The 18,203-nt window shown below is 59.9% G+C and overlaps 1 protein-coding gene across 7 annotated transcripts in view; it reads right to left on the bottom strand.

Moving 5' to 3' along the window:
• The window catches only part of SGMS1 (sphingomyelin synthase 1), a 249,541-nt gene extending 234,987 nt beyond the window's left edge, over positions 1-14,554 (bottom strand). For all 7 annotated transcript variants that reach the window (XM_055322696.1, XM_055322698.1, XM_055322695.1 and 4 more), the window contains exon 1: positions 14,327-14,554. The gene's annotated coding sequence lies outside the window, so the exon portion shown is untranslated. The remainder of the gene's footprint in view (positions 1-14,326) is intronic.
• Between the last annotated feature and the right edge of the window lie 3,649 nt (positions 14,555-18,203).

The raw sequence follows: 18,203 nt of genomic DNA, 5'->3' as shown, positions 1-18,203 counted from the left end.
AGGACCCACCAGAGCTGTCCGGCTCCCGTGCTTCCACACCCAGATCTGGTCCTGGGCTTCGATCTGGAAGGCTAAAGACCTGAACGCCTCTTCGAACGTTTCTGGCGCCCCTGACCTGGCGTCTGACCGAGGCGTCGCCGCTCGGCACAGCAACAGCAGCATGCCAACGAGCCACATCATCTGAATATTTCCTATTAGCGTCAGAAGAGTCGATCCCAAATGTCTGTGAGTGTTCCAGGTGAACCTTACAAGACCTCTTCACCAAAGGGACCCCTGGGTGGCTCAGCAGTTCACCACCTTCAGCTCAGGTCACGACCCCGGGTTCCTGGGATAGAGTCCCACATGGGGCTCCCTGCATGGAGCCTGCTTCTCCCTCCCTCTGCCTGGGTCTCTGACCACCCCCCCGCCGTGTCTCATAAATAAATGAATTAAAAAAAAAAAAAAAACGATCTCTTCTGCCAAACACGAGCCACATGACGCCCCAGGGAGTGCCGCGTACTTGTGACTTACACAAGCACGTATGTACCTACGACACGACAGATGTGCTGGGTGTTCAAACAGGATGGACCGGCCGGTTATCAACCATTTTAAAACGCTGCTTGAATAAAATTCGAACAGTACCTTGCAGGGCGCCGAGGGCACACAGCCTGCTTACGAACAGCATCGCAGAGCACGCTGACCTGACAGCACCAGCTGCTAGAAGGTGGGGCGCCTGGGGGGCGAGCTACCTCTCCAGACCCGTCAGTCACCTCCTCCAGGGAGGACGCTGAAACTGGTGCGCGGCCAAGTCCAGATGCAGAGGGAGCCTAGGAAAACAGCTGTTACCTCGAAAGCCAGTGACATGGCCCCGCGGTCCCAGGGCCAGGGCTCGGGGGTGCGCTCTCCTCTCAGGGGCTGTGCGAGGCAGGAGCCACCCACAAACACGCTGGGAAGAAAGCCCTACGAAGGCAACAACCTCGCCTGTGCCTCTGAGGTCCCCCACATACTCTCTTTCGCAAGCACCGCGCCAAGGAGGTGAGGGGCCACCTCCACAAACCACACCCTCACCGCCCAGGACGAGGGGAGGACCCGCGGACAGGCAAGTCTGCGACTTGACAGGGTCAGCAAGTGGGAGGCGGGCGCCCATCCAGTGCATTACGCTGACCGCTGGCCCACACGTCTCCACGTGCGCTTCCTCTTGCCGCCCCATCACCCCTGCAGAGCCAGCCCCGACCCGGCCCCCACTGGGACTAGGGCATCCTGTGCCACGGCCCCGTTATCATCTCGTAATGATTCCCATGAAATCTCAGACTCCTGCTTGCATCCCAGAAGCTCATTCTAGAGTCATGAGATTTCCTTCTGGCAAAACAGGTCCTTTGAACATTCCCTCTTTTAGCATTTGGCCTGTTCACCGAGCGCACACCCAGTGATCGGATAAAACTGACGGGCGGGACGCAGGCCAAGACGCCAACCGCGGTTATCAAGCGGAGCTGGGATTCTGAATGACGTTCTGTTTGCTTACGTGTTTTCTAAATGGGGGAGAAAGACAAAAAGGAGGAGGGGGGGGAGAAGGCGGGAGGGGGTTTTCTAAAGGGAAACCAAACCCAGGCTAGAAGGCAAAGGTGGAGCAGCCTTCGACAGCCTCCCGGCCCGGACGCGCACCCACCTGCCCTTGCACAGCCCGCGCCCCTGAGCGCTCGGCAGGCCACCACCCGCGGCGTCCTGAAGTCCGTCCTGAGGTCCCCCACGGGCTGCCTTCCCCGGGGGACCACCCCCGGGAGCAGGCCCCGCGCCTTCCCAGCCTCCATGGTCTACACTGCCAGCAATGGGAAGTGCACGCTGGTTTTTAGCCCCCCTCTGCGTGGAAGAGCCATCCTACAGCGACCGGAGGGGCCGCGCTGTCACCCCTTGAAAAAAGTGTCAACTGGACCAGGATCCAGACCCCGCCAGGCTTCGAGAAGGGATCCAGACCAGTGTCTTCCAAGGGGGTGTCGTGCTCCCCGTGGCTGCAAACACCGCAGACGAGAGGACATCAGGGGTGGGGGCTCGACGGACGCCGGCCCGAGAGAGGTGCCGGGGACAGGAGCCAGGAGGCGGGGCGGGGGCGCCCCACCCCAGAACCATGCACCGCCAGCCCTTCCCCCCACGGAGCCTTGCACTGTGCAGGGAGACGAGAAGGCTGCGGGGAAGACACCTCCGGGACGCCCTCCCGACCTCCAGGAAACCGGCGTCAGGTCAGGGACTCACGGGTAAAGGGAGACGGGGACGGGGCTTCCCAGGGCCAAGCTGCCTGCCGGGAGCCCTTCTGTGCACAGTCCCCCCACGAGAACGTGGGCACTCTGAGAAAGTGAGTGGGACTTAGCTTCGTCCCCAGCACACTACGGAGCCAGGGGCACCTGGGGGCACCGGCCAGAGGAGCCGCCAGCCTGGACTCTCAGCCTGGACAGAAGCGCCACGTACCTTCCTGCACTTGACAACTTTATAGGACGACTTTCTATAGGATCATCCTTCTAGGTAACATTTTCACGGGCTGCCTGGATTCCCGGCGTGGACGTTCGTCGGCTGTGGCACCACTCTGGGGCAAACCCGAACAGCTCCATCTACTCGCGGGTGCGTACCTGTGCCAGCCCTCCCAAAGGTCACCCTCCCCGGGGCCTTCAGTCCAGGGCCAGACGCCGGGCTTCCGGGCTTGAGTCCTGCATCGGGCTCCCTGCTCAGCGGGGCATCTGCGTCTCCTCCTGCCCCTCCCCGCTTGTGCCCACACGCTCTCTCCCCCAGATAAATCTTTGAAAAAAAAAAAAAAAAAGCTACCCTCCACACACTCACCTTGAAGGACAGCCGTCGTGAACCCTATCACTGGCGTAAACTACTGGCCCTCCTAGCTAGTGCAGGGGACTCTCAAGCGGAGCTCTGACACCAATAGCCCGAGGCCTAAGCGTGCCCTGCACACCTAACTTCTGCACCGTCCGGCCCAGGGTTCACCGTCCCCGTGGCCCCACGCGACGAGCCACACTGGGCATCCCACCCGCCCCTTCTCCCTGGCGGCGACAGGCCCTCCAGGACGCCGCCGTCACTCTGCCCCTGCGTCCTCGGGGGAGCAACGGGCACTGTCGAGTCCCCTGTACCCACCAGACCCTGGCGTGCACCGCCTCCCCCAAGGGGCCCTCCATCAGTCCCTAACAGGGGACAAGCAGGAACAAACACCCTCCAGCAGACACTTTAACTTTCTTTAAAAAGGACCTTTCAGAGATCTTCGCGGTGAATTTAGCGGACACGTCAGACACGCCACGAGAACGCACACACCCCAAGGTGCGGCTGCTCCCAGTGGCTTCGTGAAACCCGCGCCGACAGCAACAGGGCTCGAGCCGGGGGCTCTAAACACAGAGGCAAAGCGGCTGTCGCCGAGGGCACCGTGGAAGCCCCTAACCCCGCGGCCTCTCCAGTCACTCGGCTATTGCGACACAGGCAGCGGCCATAGGCCAACGTCACACGCCCACCGCGAAGGGCAGCGCAGCCACGAGGCAGCCTGGGCGCAGAGGGGTTACCGGGTGCCACCCCCTCCCTGGAGGGCCCGAGTGGGCAGATGCCGGGTCACCACCTGCCCTCAGCCTCGCCCAACGTCAGGCGGCCGCAAGGATTCTCAAGGCTTCGGCCCAAGACGGAGCTACCCGACAACGACACGGACCTTAGGGCGGAGAAAGCGAATGAGCGGGGCCGGGACAGGCTCTGGGACAGGCTCTGAGACGAGCGCCATAGACACGAGCAGGACAACAGGCCCCGTGGTCAGAGCAGTGGCCACCAGGCTGGGCGCGGATGCCAGTCCCGGCGCAGCGGCTCTGAGCGCTGCTCGGCCCCCACCGTCCAGGGAATGGTCCACACCACCCACTCCTCACAGGGGCTCCCTCCATCACAGGGGACTCTCCGGGTCGCCCGCCGCCACCGCGTACCAGGACAGCTGCCTGCACTGCCGCAGCCACACACAGGGGACCCACCTGACCACCCCGCGATGCAGGCGCCTCGATTCCCGTCGCATGTGGGACAGCCAGTGCCCCCCAGATCCACTGCCCCGTCGGGCACTCCCACCCACAGACTAACTCCAGGCTGGCTCTGGGTCCTCGCCCTCCCGCTTCTGGTTACGGAGAGGACCCCCGTCTGGCACCAGCTCACGGTGGCTCAGGGGGTTCGCACACTCATGGTGTGTGCGCAGCCAGGGACACCTGCCCCCACAGGTGCCGTCCCCGGTGACCTCACCGAGGAAGGGACTCGAGCTCAGCCCAACGAAGGCTGCGGGTTCTCGCACAGGCCAGGTTCTCTCCACAGCCTTCGGGTCCCAGGGCCTGGGCTCCAGCACAGCAGGCCGCCGGCTCCCCCCCCACCTCCACCCCCCCAGCTCCCCCCTCCCTCCTCAGGGTACCAGCTGCCCCGCTCCACCACCACCCCGTCCCCCACCACCTCCACCCCCCAGGCCACCGACTGCCCTCACCACTTCACCACCCCCCCCGCTCCCCCCATCCACCCCAGGCCACTGGCTCCCCCACCACCACCACCAGCCCGAGCTCCGCAGAAGGAACCCACTCGGCTTCTTCTGCTGCTGCGCACACCCGCCCCCCGTGCCCCCCACACACACACACACAGCACACACCTCCCCCCCCTGCACCCTCTCCCCCGCCGAGGGTCATGAGAGTGGAAAGCTCTCTGCCCAGCACCCCTTCCCGTTGCACCCCTGCGCTCCCCTCAGCCACTTCCCTGGCCTCCGCTGCCGCCCCCACTGCTGGGAGGGGGGACCCCGGCCAGCCCTCCCCCCTCCTCCAGGAGCAGTCTAGGGAACCCCATCCTCCACCTTGCCCGCAGGGTGCTTGTGCTCCTTCCTCACCATCCCCGACCTTGTGACCCCAGAGAGCTTGGTCCCCAGCACCCCCACCCGGCCTGGGGGGAGTCCCCACCCCACCCACCGTCTGAGACAGGTCACGGACTCTCAACGACCAGACAGCCCCCACCCTGTACCTTTAACAACCTAGAAACTACAAGTACAAGCACAAGCACTCGTGGCCGTGGCCACTCAGGAGCGTGGTCCAGACACACAGCTCTTATTTCGGGGGAAAACACCCTGACATAAGATTCTTTTCTACAAACAAGATAATAACAACAGGTGACCCGGGGCTCGTGCAATCCAGGACCAGCTGACCAGCTCCGAAACCGCACACAGAGGAGCGAGCTGCCCAAGCTCAAGGCCCGGGCTCTGGGACAGGTGCCGGGCGTGCAGGGGTCTGTACAGCTATGCAGCAGGGCCTGGGCTGCCGGGGGACAGGGAGGGGAAGAGGCGAGGGGAGGACAGCCTAAGTGAGAAATGCAAACCAATGCAAACAAACTGAATTTGGAATTTAGAACTTTGCCAAAGATTGTGGGCAAATAAAATCTTGTTTCAGATAAAGAATCTTTCTTTAAAACACTGATTTACCTTAAAGATAGAAAGCCATTCATCTCCTCCGGGTTTTACATTCCAGGAGGTACTAAACCTTAGCCACCTTTTTTAAAGACAAACCGTGGAGTGCCCGCTCGGACTTCCCACGCGGTTTCCGGGCACAGTGCGATTCCGTTTCCCCTTCGCCGGCTGACCACACACGGCAGGCGCCCCCGACAGTCCCCTCTGCTGTCCACCTGGAAGCCCCGGGAGCAAGGGAGGAAAGACCAGACCAAACAGCACCATTCCGGTACCATCTCAGTGACCTTCCCCCATGTGCTGGCACCCCCAGCGCAGCCTCCCACCCCTGGCCCCAGGGGGCTGCACATGCAGGCACCAGGCTGCAGGCACCACCTGGCCAGGCACTCACCTGTGCCCGTCTGTCCCCCTGCCAGCCTCCCCTCCAAGAGCCCAGAACCCATCTGTCTCACCTCCGTGCCTCTCGAGGCTAAACGAGGTTCCTGCCCACTGCGGCCCCTCGACGCCCATTTACTGCCACCGTGAACCCCAGGCTGCGAGAAGGCCAGACCCGGGCATCCGGCCACCTCTCGTAGGGGCTCCCGGCACTCCCCTGGCCATCCCCACCCTGCCAGTCACGTCCCCTCCCCAAGCAACACCCCAGCTGCAGGGTCAGGGGTGGCCCAACTAGCACAGGGAAGAGTCCCCTTTCTAAATACCATTAACTGGTGTGTTTTCCTCTGAGTTAGAATCTAAGTTCCAATGTCCTAAAAAGTCTTTCAAATCTAAAAATTTCTCACTTCAGGGATCCCTGGGTGGCGCAGCGGTTTGGCGCCTGCCTTTGGCCCAGGGCACGATCCTGGAGACCCAGGATTGAATCCCACGTCGGGCTCCCGATGCATGGGGCCTGCTTCTCCCTCTGCCTGTGTCTCTGCCACTCTCTCTCTCTCTCTCTGTGTGTGACTATCATAAATAAATAAATAAATAAATAAAATTAAATAAATAATAAATAAATAAATAAATAAAAATTTCTCACTTCATAGTCTTAAGCATAACGCTGCTCCCAAGGAGGAAAATGCAGACTCGGTTGCAAACCGGAAAACTTTTGCCATAAAAACGCTGTTGCACCTCCCGGAGGGCTTCCGCGTGTGGACCCTGCACAACGCGGATGGGACACAGCCCCTTCTTTCTCCTCCTTTTCTTAAAGGGCCTTCGTACCACAGCTTCCTACTACAGTGAGGCCGGAGGAGAGGCTGCTCAGGCTCGCCACCGCCACGATGTGTCCTCAGCCACGATGTGTCCTCACGCATGGCTCTCTTCCCTGCACCCCAACCTTTCCTTGGGGAGAAAGGACGGGACAAAGCCTCCCCGTGCTGACGGCAGAGCGAGGCAGACCCTACACGCAGGGCACCTCCCCGGATGGGACGGGCACTTCATGCTGCTACAGGGTCTTGAACTGCCCTCCCCAGTTCTCCCTCCGCCCTGGAAATCCCCAAGTTCGGAACCTGGGCCCAGACACGACCGCCGGCTCCGCGCTGGTCCGCCCCTCCCCCTCGCCAGCCTAGAGAGCAGGACCGTGCGCTCAGAGCGTGGTGTGGCCAGTACCTGCGGTGTCTGAACCTGGTCCCACCAACCGACAGGGGCCCCAAACAGGACGATCCTTCGGGGCTTCTTCCTACACTGTTGGGCAAATGACCTGTGCCCCACTGTCCCCAGGTCCGAAAAGGGAATGCTAATACTCTCCACCTCGCACGACTGTCCCAAGGGTCAGGGGCTCAGGCGGTCTCTGGCCACGTGAATCCCTACGATGAATACGCATTGGCCAGGAGGTCTGCTGAGCTTCCTGCCTGAGCCCCGACATCCATGCGCTCATTCCACAGCCCTGATGGAGGATGCGTGGGCCCCAGCGGGGCGGCACCGGGCCCCACGACCCCTCGAGGGCTATTCATGCAGTCTACAACCCGCGCGCCCTGTGCAAGCCTGGCAACAAGCAGAGGAAGTCCACCCTACAGAACTGTGGCTCCCACAGGTCTTTCTGGACAAAAGCCACCCAGCTCTGGGCATAAGGCCTGGTACGCGTCAAGGAGATACAGGAGGAACACGACAAATAGTAACAGAAGGAGTCACAAGAGTGACATTTATATTGTGATTAACTTGTGCCGGGCACTAAGCACCTGACGGACGTTACATATGTGGTCCTCACGAGGACACCATGAGATTAGCTGCGGTTACCACACCTGACGGTGAGGGTCAGGGAAACTGAGGCACGGCAGGTTTCCATAACATGCCTAAGGTCCCACGGGTCCTGAACAGTAAGGCCAAGCCCTGAACCCACACACTCGGGCTCTGCCCAGGGCTCTGAGCCACCGCGCCACACAACACACGGCTGCTGGTCAGCCGAGCATCTGTCCGCCACTTGTTACCATGTTTCCCAAAGCAATGACTGTGACACATTTAGGCACAAAACTCACTGCCGTGGGGTTGAACCCACTAGGCCCTCCCAGCCCGGGCAGAAATGCTAATGCACGTGGGGTCTCCCTCCTCCTGTCTCTGCTCTGGTTCTACCCAAGCCAGGCCGCGACTCACAGAGCAGCACACCTCCCTTCTCCCAACTCCCGGGACACACCACATGACCCGCTATATACCGTCTATACCACGGAGTTCTCTAACGGCTCTCCCCCACGGGACTGCCGGAGTCTTGGAAGGTACCACACTCTCCGTGAAACCCCACAAAACTGGGTGGAAGCCCGGCCTTGCCCGCGTAGACATAGATGAACCGGGGGTCCCACGGTTCAACGGTCGGCTGATTCACTTTGCTCTCCTGACACTCCTTTGTTACCAATCGCTAGGAAGCAGGACTGGAGTGCACAGCTATTTAAAGCCAGCATCAGGGGAGCTCTAACCCAACAGCCGCTGAACTGCAGCTGTTTCACAATCTGCAGGTCCTTCGCCCGGACCTGATTCCCCCAGGGCCCGGGGAGGCTGCTAGGCTCCAGACAGTAACCACGGGGCAGTCACTCAAGGCTGCTGAATGGAGGAGGACCTGCCCCCAAAGCCTGGACTCTGCCCACCTGAAAGGTTAAGACGAAGGAACTACCCTCAGAGCAACACCTTCTACCTTTGCAAACAACAAAAACCACCATCACCATGAGAGAAAACCTTGAATTCTGTTAATAAGTCATTTGTAAGAGATGAGATAACCACATTCATGGATAGAATGACCAGGTGCCCCTACTTTCTCACAATTTAAACAAAGATTCAGGGGCACCAGGAATCCCTGGGTGGCTCAGGGGTTGAGCGTCTGCCTTCAGCCCAGAGTGTGATCCTGGGGTCCCAGGATCGAATCCCGCATCGGGCTCCCCGCACAGAGACTGCTTCTCCCTCTGCCTGTGTCTCTGCCTCTCTCTGTGTCTCTCTCATGAATAAATACATAAAATCTTAAAAAAAAAAAAAGCAAAGATTTAAAAAGTCAGTTATCCCAAGTGAAAGGAGCCAGAGACAAAACAGTACCATACCCTGTGGTTTCACTTACATAAAGTTCTAAAAATGCAACCACGACTGCACAGTGGCAGAGAGCACACTGGGGGCTGCCCAGGTCTGGGGACACAGCGGGGACAGAAGGTCCGGGCGCTGGAAAGGCTCAGTATCTTCACTGTGCTGGCTCCCAAGTGTACATCTGTCAGAGTCCATCAACTTGTACACTCAGAACGGATGTAGTTACCAAACACAAATTAGGATTCTATCGAGTTTTAAAAAGAGGCTCGTGTGTGCACGTGGGAACCCCAAGTATGAGAGATGTGGCTCATAGTCGCCTCCAAAACATTACGGAAAAAGTACACGACTTAGTGATGTGGGAAAAACTGGCTCACAAAACGGAAAGGAAGAAACGGCACCGGATCCCCTCTTGACACCACGTGTGAAGATAAACCCCACACGGGTAAAGCCCTCACTGTGAAAAACAGGAGCATGGAGCTGATGGAGGAAAACAGGTGCATCCCCGTGAGCCCCGGGTAATAAGGAAGATCATCGCCAGATCCCTGAAGCGCAACATAAGGCAAAATGTAATGGGTTCTGTCAAAACACACACTTCGGAAAGTGACCATGGACAAAAGGTGACTGACAGACGGCAGGACGGATTAACACGTAGAAAATGCAAGAATCATGTGCAAGTCAGCCCCGCAAAAAAACGGCCCACAGCGGGGTCAGAGGCTCTGGGGGCTAGGAGATGCTCACACGCACTGAGAAATCACACACCCTCGCAGGATGCGGGGCATCAGCCCTCCACGCACCCCCGTGGAGGCCGGGCCGGCAGCCTCTAGTGAAAACAGGCGTGTTGCTTCCTTCCGCCCAGGTATTCCACTTCTGGGCACACGCCCTCACGGGAGGGTGTCCAAGTATCCCCACTGTCACAATCCCCAGACGATCGGGGTCTGCCCCCAGGGTTTCTGAGCCAGGTGGAGGTCGGGCCCGAGAATCGGCATTTCCTAGCAGGTGCCAGGTGATGTGGCTGCCGCTGGGCTGCACACCGCTGCACTAGAGACGGTCCCGCATCCACCTGGAGAAGAAGGCACACAGGACGCTCATCCCAGCTCTGCGCGGCCGAGGCAAGCCAAGTGTCCCTCGCCAGAGAAAGGGGTGATCGAGTTCGTGCACGCACGGCAGCCCAGCACAGGAACCAGAGCAACAGACGAGATCGCGCCTACGTGGACACAGAGCTCCCCAAGTCCTGAACGAAGTTCTCCCCGCTTTTATGCATGGCTGCAGACTCCCGGGATGAACACTGGGATGCTGGATGAAATGGAAACCCGGTGCGACCTGCAGCACAGCACCACTTGCGTAAGCTGAAGACACACACGCAGGAACACCATCTTTAACGGGGACGCAGACGCACCCAAGGACACCTACAACCCGGGAGAGGCGGCGCCTCTGGCGGCGGGGAGAGGAAACGGAGTAGAAACGAAGCGGAAAAAATCAAACCAGAAAGGGGCTTTGCACAGGGGGGATCCTGCACCAACAACGGAGGCCGACTCTCAGCACCTCGTGTCTAAGAGGTAAAAGGCGCCCAAGCGGCTCGAGGGTCCACTGGCCTGCATTTGCACGCAGGGGCTGCTTCAGGGGAAGCCCCCAGGACTTTCCAGGTCCCTTCAGCACTCGGAGACTGAGGGGGACCGTTCTGACACACAAGCTCTGTGAATTCAGCCCCAGAACACAACCTGCTACTGAGCACTGCATTTTCCCACCTTGACATATTAGCATTTAAACAGAGCTGAGACTCCGGCTCCTTCTCCGTGCACCTGTCTGTGCCTGTGTCTACAGGTGCCTGTGGGTCTCTCTGTATCTGTGCCTGTCGGGGGGTGGGGGGGCAGGGGGGAAAGCCTCGGGAAGGGAGCAGAGCTCTCCCACAGGGACTCAGCCATACTCGCTGGCCAGCATTCTAGTCTGCTTCATTGAAACCAGAAGTCCCGGGATCCCTGGGTGGCGCAGCGGTTTGGCGCCTGCCTTTGGCCCAGGGCGCGATCCTGGAGACCCGGGATCGAATCCCACGTCGGGCTCCCGGTGCATGGAGCCTGCTTCTCCCTCTGTGTCTCTGCCCCTCTCTCTCTCTCTCTCTCTCTCTCTCTCTCTCTCTCTCTGTGACTATCATAAATAAATAAAAAAAATTAAAAAAAAAATGAAACCAGAAGTCCCTTACGAAACCAAGCCCTTCCTGGCTCTTAACCTTCTCTTCCCCTTTCCTCACCCTCCCCACCCCTGTATCCCACTCTGCTGCCCAGCTCCCACATGCAGATGGGCGCATCATCTGGGGTCAGACTAGCTTACCAAGTGACAAACTTTACAGCCACAATGCCCAGAATGTGGGCAGAGACAACAAACGACCATTTGTACTCCTGACCAAGGCCCTCTAACACAAAGGCCAAAGCCTTTAGCGCCAGGCATGCCCTAACAGTTCTTCCAAAAGACTGGTTATTGCCACCATTAAAAAAAAAAAAAAAGGCAAAGAAAAAGCCATCCATGACCTGTCACACCCCCTCAGGGGCACACAGCTTTTTCCAAGGACCATGGAACAGTTCACCACACAGAGTGGTTTCCACAGCGTAGGGGACAGTCAAAAATAAAAAATCACCGCTGATTGAATTTATGTGAGAAAATGCAAAAGATCCTTCTGGCAGCAGCTCTAAGCAAGCAAGCCCATGCCAGGAAAGTATGTCTTTAGGGAAAGAAGAAACAGATGAACAACTGGAGGAAGGAGAAGAACAAAGTTAAAATGATGCATAGGCATGAGCTGGCCCGACACTCACGCCTCCCCCAGACAGGGGAGCTTATCCCCCCGTGCAAACTATCCAGGGTTTTTGTTCCCCAAACATGGTTTTGTCTTTTCCACTGCAGCACTTTTCACGGGATGGCAAAGGTCTAGGAGTGTTAGAGTCTTCCTGAAATGCTCTGTATAGAGACCGAGCACATTTGATGTGCAACAGGAGTATGTTTCAACTTTTTAAAGAAATGTAGGATCGCTGTATGTAGGAATCCTTTTAGATTTTCATGACATGTGTGAGCAAAGCATGTGGTTTTCTTTTCCAGCTGAATACAGGACCTGCCACCATATGAAAATTAAGGGACTTAACCAGGAAAACAAAAAGGTAAAAAGATTCAGTTTTTGAGCTAAAACTGAATGCCTGTGGTCAACACAGGCAATTCCAAGTTAGAAAAACAAAGTTCCTAATGTGCCAAAACTTAACGACGAGATTCTGTTAGGATTTTTTTTTTTTTTAAAGGACAGCTGAATAAGCACGCACGGAGCATCACGAGGCGGGCGCTGTGCAAGATGCTTGGGATTCTCCAAGGAACAAGATATTGTCTTAATAACTGCGTCCCTTCATTTTAGTTTAATCCAACCCTTGAATTAATTTCTTTAAAAAAAAAATGCCGTCAGATGTCTTAAATAGCTTACCACCAGTCCTGCAGAGTTACAGAAATACATCCTACTATTGTATTAAAAATGTTAATTTCTAGTCTCTGAAGCAGAACAGAAGGAAAAGCCTATTTCTCCACTTTGCACACTGCCATCGCTTCCTACAGAGTAACTTGCCCTGCTTTCCACCGTGCAGGGTGGCAGCTGGCCACCTCCTGCCATCCAGCAGGTCACAGGGCTGGAGAGACTCAAGCACACGCCACCTAGTTGAGGAGACACAGCCAGGAAGACCAAAAGCGCTGAGCCTCCAGACACAGAGCAGCAGCAAGGTAAGGCCACAGGCCGCTCCAGGCGGGAGGCAGCGCCCGGAGGTTCCCCCGAAGCTGGAGCCTCCAACAGGCGGGCAGGCTCGGCCGGGCTTCAGAGCTGGAAGGCTGCCACCTGCTGAATCACCAAGCCGCCCCGGCTTCCCTGGGAGCCCTGACCTGACGACAGGGACCTGAGGCCCCGGCTCCTCTGCGCATCCTACAGCCCCACTGCGGGACGCCTGGTGTGGCCCCTTCTGCACGGGCCCAGGCAGCTGCCAACCCCTGGCCCAGGCACCTGCCGAGCCCCAGCCTGGGGCAGCCCCTTCTGCACGGGCCCTGGCAGCTGCTGAGCCGGCTCGGGGCGGCCCCTTCTGCAGGGCCCAGGCACCTGCCGACCCCCTGGCCCTGGGGCAGCCCCTTCTGCATGGGCCCAAGCACCTGCTGACCCCTGGCCCGTCCAGCCCCTCCTGCATGGGCCCAGGCACCTGCCGACCCCTGGCCTGGGCAGCCCCTTCTGCATGAGCCCAGGCAACTGCCCACCCCCAGCCCGTCCAGCCCCTCCTGCACGGGCCCAGGCACCTGCCGACGCCCAGCCCATCCAGCCCCCCCTGCACGGGCCCAGGCACCTGCTGACCTTGGCCCGTCCAGCTCCTGCTGCACGGGCCCAGGCACCTGCCAACCCCCCGCCTGGGGCAGCCCCTCCTGCACGGGCCCAGGCACCTGTTGACCCCCAGCCTGTCCAGCTCCTCCTGCACGGGCCCAGGCACCTGCCGACCCTGGCTCAGGGCGGCCCGGGCACCTCGCCGAGCCCGCGGGCAGCAGTCCGCTCCTCCGCTGCCCTCCCCGACACCCCGCCGGGCGCCTTCCCCGAGCCCGAGCGCCGCAGACGGGGCAGGACGGGCAGGACGGCGGGCCTCCGGTCCACCGGGACAAATTTCCCTGCCGGAGCCGCCTCCCGCCGCTGCGCCGCGCCCCCGCGCACCTGCCCCCCCCCCCGCGCCGACCCCTGCCCCGGGGGCGGGCGCCACGGCCCCGACGCTGCCCCGGACGCCCCGCTCGCCCCGCCCGCCCCGCCCGGGGCCCACACCCCACCCCGAGGCCGCCGCCCTGCCCCCGAGCCGAGGCCGCGGGACCGCGGAGCCCCCTGCGTAGGCCGCCCCCCCCGCCCCCGTCGCCCGGGCGCCTGCAGGCCTCGACCACCCCGCCGCCCCCTGGGCCGCCCCGACCCGCAGGCGCTCCGCGGGGCCCCCCTGTCTTGTGGGCGCTGGGCGCTGGGCGCTGGGGGCGCGGGGAGCCGGGGAGCCGGGGAGCCCGGGACCGGGGCGGCCGGCTGCGACCCCGCGACCCCGCCGCGACCCCGCCCCGGGCCAACTGTCACGCCGCCGCCGGGCCGTGGGGTGGGGGCGGGGGTGGGGTGGCGGTGGGGTGGGCGGGGGTGGGGGTGGGACCCCGCCGGCCGCCCTCCGCCCGCCCCCGCCCCGCCCCCGCCGCCCCCGGCGGCCTCGCAGCCCCCGCCCCCGCCCCCGCCCCCGCCCCCGCCCCCGCCCCCCGAGTGCCCGCCAGGTGAGCGCGCGGCCCGGCTCCGGCTGCGGCCCCGCCCGCGCTCCCGCCCCCGCCCCGGGGCCGCCCCCGCCCCCGCCCCCGCCCGCGGCCCCGGGTCCCGCTCCCCGCCCGCCCCCGCCCCCGCCCCCGCCCCCGCCCCCGGCTCACTTGCCCCGGAGCCGCCGCCGCCGCCGCCGGGATTGCGCTCGCCGAGCCGCCGCCGCGCACCGAGGCCCGGGGCCGGGCGGCGTCGGGGCCCCGCCGCGGGATGCGCTCCCCGGGGACGGCTGCCTGTCCCGGCCCGGCCCGCTCCGTCCCGCCGCCGCCGCCGCGCTGCTGCGAACGCTTCCGACTCGCCAGCGCGAGCCTCCGGCCTCCGAGCATGCCCAGTCCGCGGCCCGCGTCGGCCCGGCTCCGCGGGGGTCCGCTCGTCCTGGTGTTGGCGGCGCCCGGGAAGGGGGCGGGGCCGGAGGGGGCGGGGCCGCAAGCTCGGCCTCCAGGGGGCGGCCGCCGGGGCCCCAGCTCGGGGCGGGGAGAGGAGCGGAGGGGAGGGCGGGAAGGGAAGGAGGGAGGGAGGGGGGAGGGGGGAGGGGGGAGGGGGGCGGGGACAGGGCCGCCCCGCCCCCCGGGCCCCGCCTCCCGCCGCCGCTCCGAGTGCCGAGGAAAACCCGGAGCCTGGCGGCGCCCGGACGGGAGCCCTGCGCATGCCCAGTAGCGCGGCCCGCCGCAGGTCGCCCCCACGGAGGTGCCCCGGCTCCGGGAGCCAGACCCCGCGGCCGGCTTGGGGTCCGGACGGGCACACCGGCCTCGGGCCCGGGAGCCTCCGCGCGGGGCCGGGCGGCCGGGGAGCGCGGGGCCGGGGGCTGGGCGAGCGCGGGAGGGGGCGCGGCGGGGCGGGCACGTGACTGTCCGCGGCGCTGGGGGCAGCCATCTTCCGCGGCCCGCGACCAGGGGCGCGACCCGGGCTCCGCCGCGCACCTGCCGCCGCCCGGGAGGGCCTCGCCGAAGGCCCGCAGGCGCTGTCCGTGCGGAGCGTCCTCGGAGCGCCGGCCTCCAGCGACGTGATCGGTCACGGAAGCACGCGGTGTAGACGCTGCCGAGGCGTCCACACCGCCGCCCGACCCCCCCCCCCCAAAGAAAGCATAAACTTGAATTTTGCAAAACACTCAGTGCTCCACTGCAAGCGGTCTTTCCAGAGTTGCTCATTTGTGACTTTTTCCCCTAATATCCTGCAGCTTTAAGTTGTTCCGAGACGGGCGGCCCAGGGTCCAGGGTCGGCGGATCCGGATCGGGCAGGGGTCACTGCAGGGCGCCCGCTCCCCCTCTGCCTGCGCCTCTGCGTCTCCCATGAATAAAGAACGAACGTCTTTTTAAAAAAAAAAGAGGACATGCTCCCTGATAAAGACCTTCCTAAACCGTTTTCCATGAGGGATGTTAAGACTGTATGTAAGACGTGGGGGGAAAGCAAAATATAAAGCTGTTTCCACTTGATTCCACTTTCATAAGATAATTCAGAGAGAGAATTATAATTTAGAAATCCAAAAAGAAGTTGCAAAGGCAATACAAGCAAATCCTGGGTAAAACACCAAAAAAAAAAAAAAAAAACGAGTCTGGCTCGGCCTGAAATTAAATTTAGCCGATGGTCCTGAAGTCACTACCGTTAGTGACCAAAAAAGAAAAAGCTTTACGGAAAGCAATTCTTTCCTTTAGTCCGCCAACTCTAAAGAATTTTTGCCAGTGCGTTTTATGAGAATTTTAATAAGCAACACATTGATTGTAAGATTCTAGGATTCTCAAGACCCTGAAATGTCATAAATTACATTGTTGTCAAGACAACTATGAAATGAAAATGAATCACTTCCAAATCACAATCTGTCATTAAAATAAGTTTTAAAAAAAAAAATCCTCAAAGCAAATCCTGGGGGGAAACAGTTCACTTGCCAGAACAACGCTTCCACCCGCCGAGCTGGTGGTTTAGCTGCACACGGAGGCCTCTCCCACCAGCTGCTGAAGAAGGCGGCGGTTCTGTCCCGTGGAGCCGCCACAAGCAGCCGCGGCCCACCCACCTGCAGCCAAAGTCAGAGCTCAAGAAGCAAGGCGGCTTCTGCGTCTGGGGCGATTTGTCTCCGTGGGAAGAGTCTGGAGCCACAGGGCCTGAGGAGCAGCCCCGGGACCTCGGGAGCCCCCCAGCCTTTGAAGCTCGTCTGGCCAACCCACAACTTGGCGTCTGAACCAAGGCTGCCCAGAACTGGTTCCAGGGTTTCGCCCTGGGCTTCGGTTCGGGCCGCCTCAACCCTCCGTGCTCCTTCCTTTGTGCACAGTGAGGACTCCCAGACTCCGAAAGCCTTAGGTTCTGCTACGGTCCACAAAACACTGGAATTCACTGGAAGACACCGGGGTTCGTCGGAGCTGCATCTGCGGCTGGGGCAGAGCTGGAACCGGGAGTTGAGGTCTTCACGGGAGCTCGGGAATGCTTCCTCTGTCTTCTGAGCCCTTGTTTCTTCTGTACCCTCATCCTGTGGCTTTTTTTTTTTTTTGCCTTCCACTCATTCACAGATCAGGAAATGACCCCTTGGGGGCCCCTAAGTATGTGTCTCTTCCAGAGAGTAGCAAGAATGACCCCACCTCTATTCACTAACCCCTTTGTCTCATGGAATCCTATTTCTGCAGATGCCCTGTGACCACTTGAACCAGTCCTACTAATACCTCAAGTTTCCTCTTCAATTCCTCCCTTTACATAAAAGCTTCTCGGCCTCCCAGGACACTGCGGCCTCCCATACACACATCTTGGCGCACGTGTGTGTTATAGGACTTTACAGCTCTCTGTAGGCTTCTCTCTGTGAAGTCTTGAGTCTCCAGCTTACAAATGAGATGACATATCAAGGACATCTATTTATATCTCATCTTCCGTGGTATCTAGCACAGGATTTGGCACCACGGAGCCCACAGCAAATATTTATTGAACTCCAATTCCTACTCCTTCCCCTTTATACTTTTGCTGCATTTTTGTTTCAAAAGGGCAAAAGTACTAGAAATGGAGATGTCCTTGCTGTGTTGTCCTCTGATTAACAACCACCCTTCACAATCTGCTGTGTACATTTCAAAAGGATTTTGAGGGGATCCCTGGGTGGCTCAGCGGTTTGGTGCCTGCCTTTGGCCCAGGGCGCGATCCTGGAGTCCCGGGATCGAGTCCCACGTCGGGCTCCCTGCATGGAGCCTGCTTCTCCCTCCTCCTGTGTCTCTGCCTCCTCTCTCTCTCTCTCTCTGTCTATCAGAAATAAATAAATAAATCTTAAGAAAAAAAGGATTTTGAGGGCCTCCTGGGTGGCTCAGTCCATTAAGAATCTGACTCTTGATTTCAGCTCAAGGTCATGAGATCCAGCCCCATGTCAGGCTCTGCGCCTGGGGAGGAGTCTGCTGGAGACTCTCCCTCTGCATATCCCCGCTCCCCACCCCACCCCCGTCTCTCTCCCTCTCTCAAATCTTTTTTTTTTTTTAAAGGATTTTGAAATTAGACATTTATGACTGGACTCTCAGCAGGGTCTGATGAGTCAACGCCATCATCAGAATAATGCTCTACTGGCTGACAGCCCCAGCCCCAGTGTCAAGAGTCGCAATGTACTCGTAGCTCTTCACATAGTGTGTGACTCCAGGCTTAATTATCACCTCTTAAAGTGGGAAGAATATGACCCACCTCCTCTTGCTTCCCATGAGCACCACTAGGTCTTTAATAAGAATGTCTATGAAATGCTTTGCAGTTTATCAGAGGTAAGCATGATGCAAACACGAGGTATTGTTAAGATATCATGAATGTTCATTGTTGCTGGATTTAGCAATCAGCTTCCTTCTGAATGCGAGGGTTATAGCAACAGCTGTCGTACACAACATGACGAATACATGTTTGGTCAGTGCCTCCCCCAAATACTTACACCAAAGGAGTCCTGAATGGCCAGAGCTATGTGGAAGGTCGAGACCAAATGGTGTTCCCTACTCTGAGAAAGGGGACAGCTATGGGATTCCATCACCTAGATTTCACAGGTCCTGC

Source organism: Nyctereutes procyonoides, unplaced genomic scaffold (assembly GCF_905146905.1).
Source record: "Nyctereutes procyonoides isolate TBG_1078 unplaced genomic scaffold, NYPRO_anot_genome, whole genome shotgun sequence".
NCBI lineage: Eukaryota > Metazoa > Chordata > Mammalia > Carnivora > Canidae > Nyctereutes > Nyctereutes procyonoides.
This window is presented reverse-complemented; position numbering and strand designations above follow the sequence as displayed.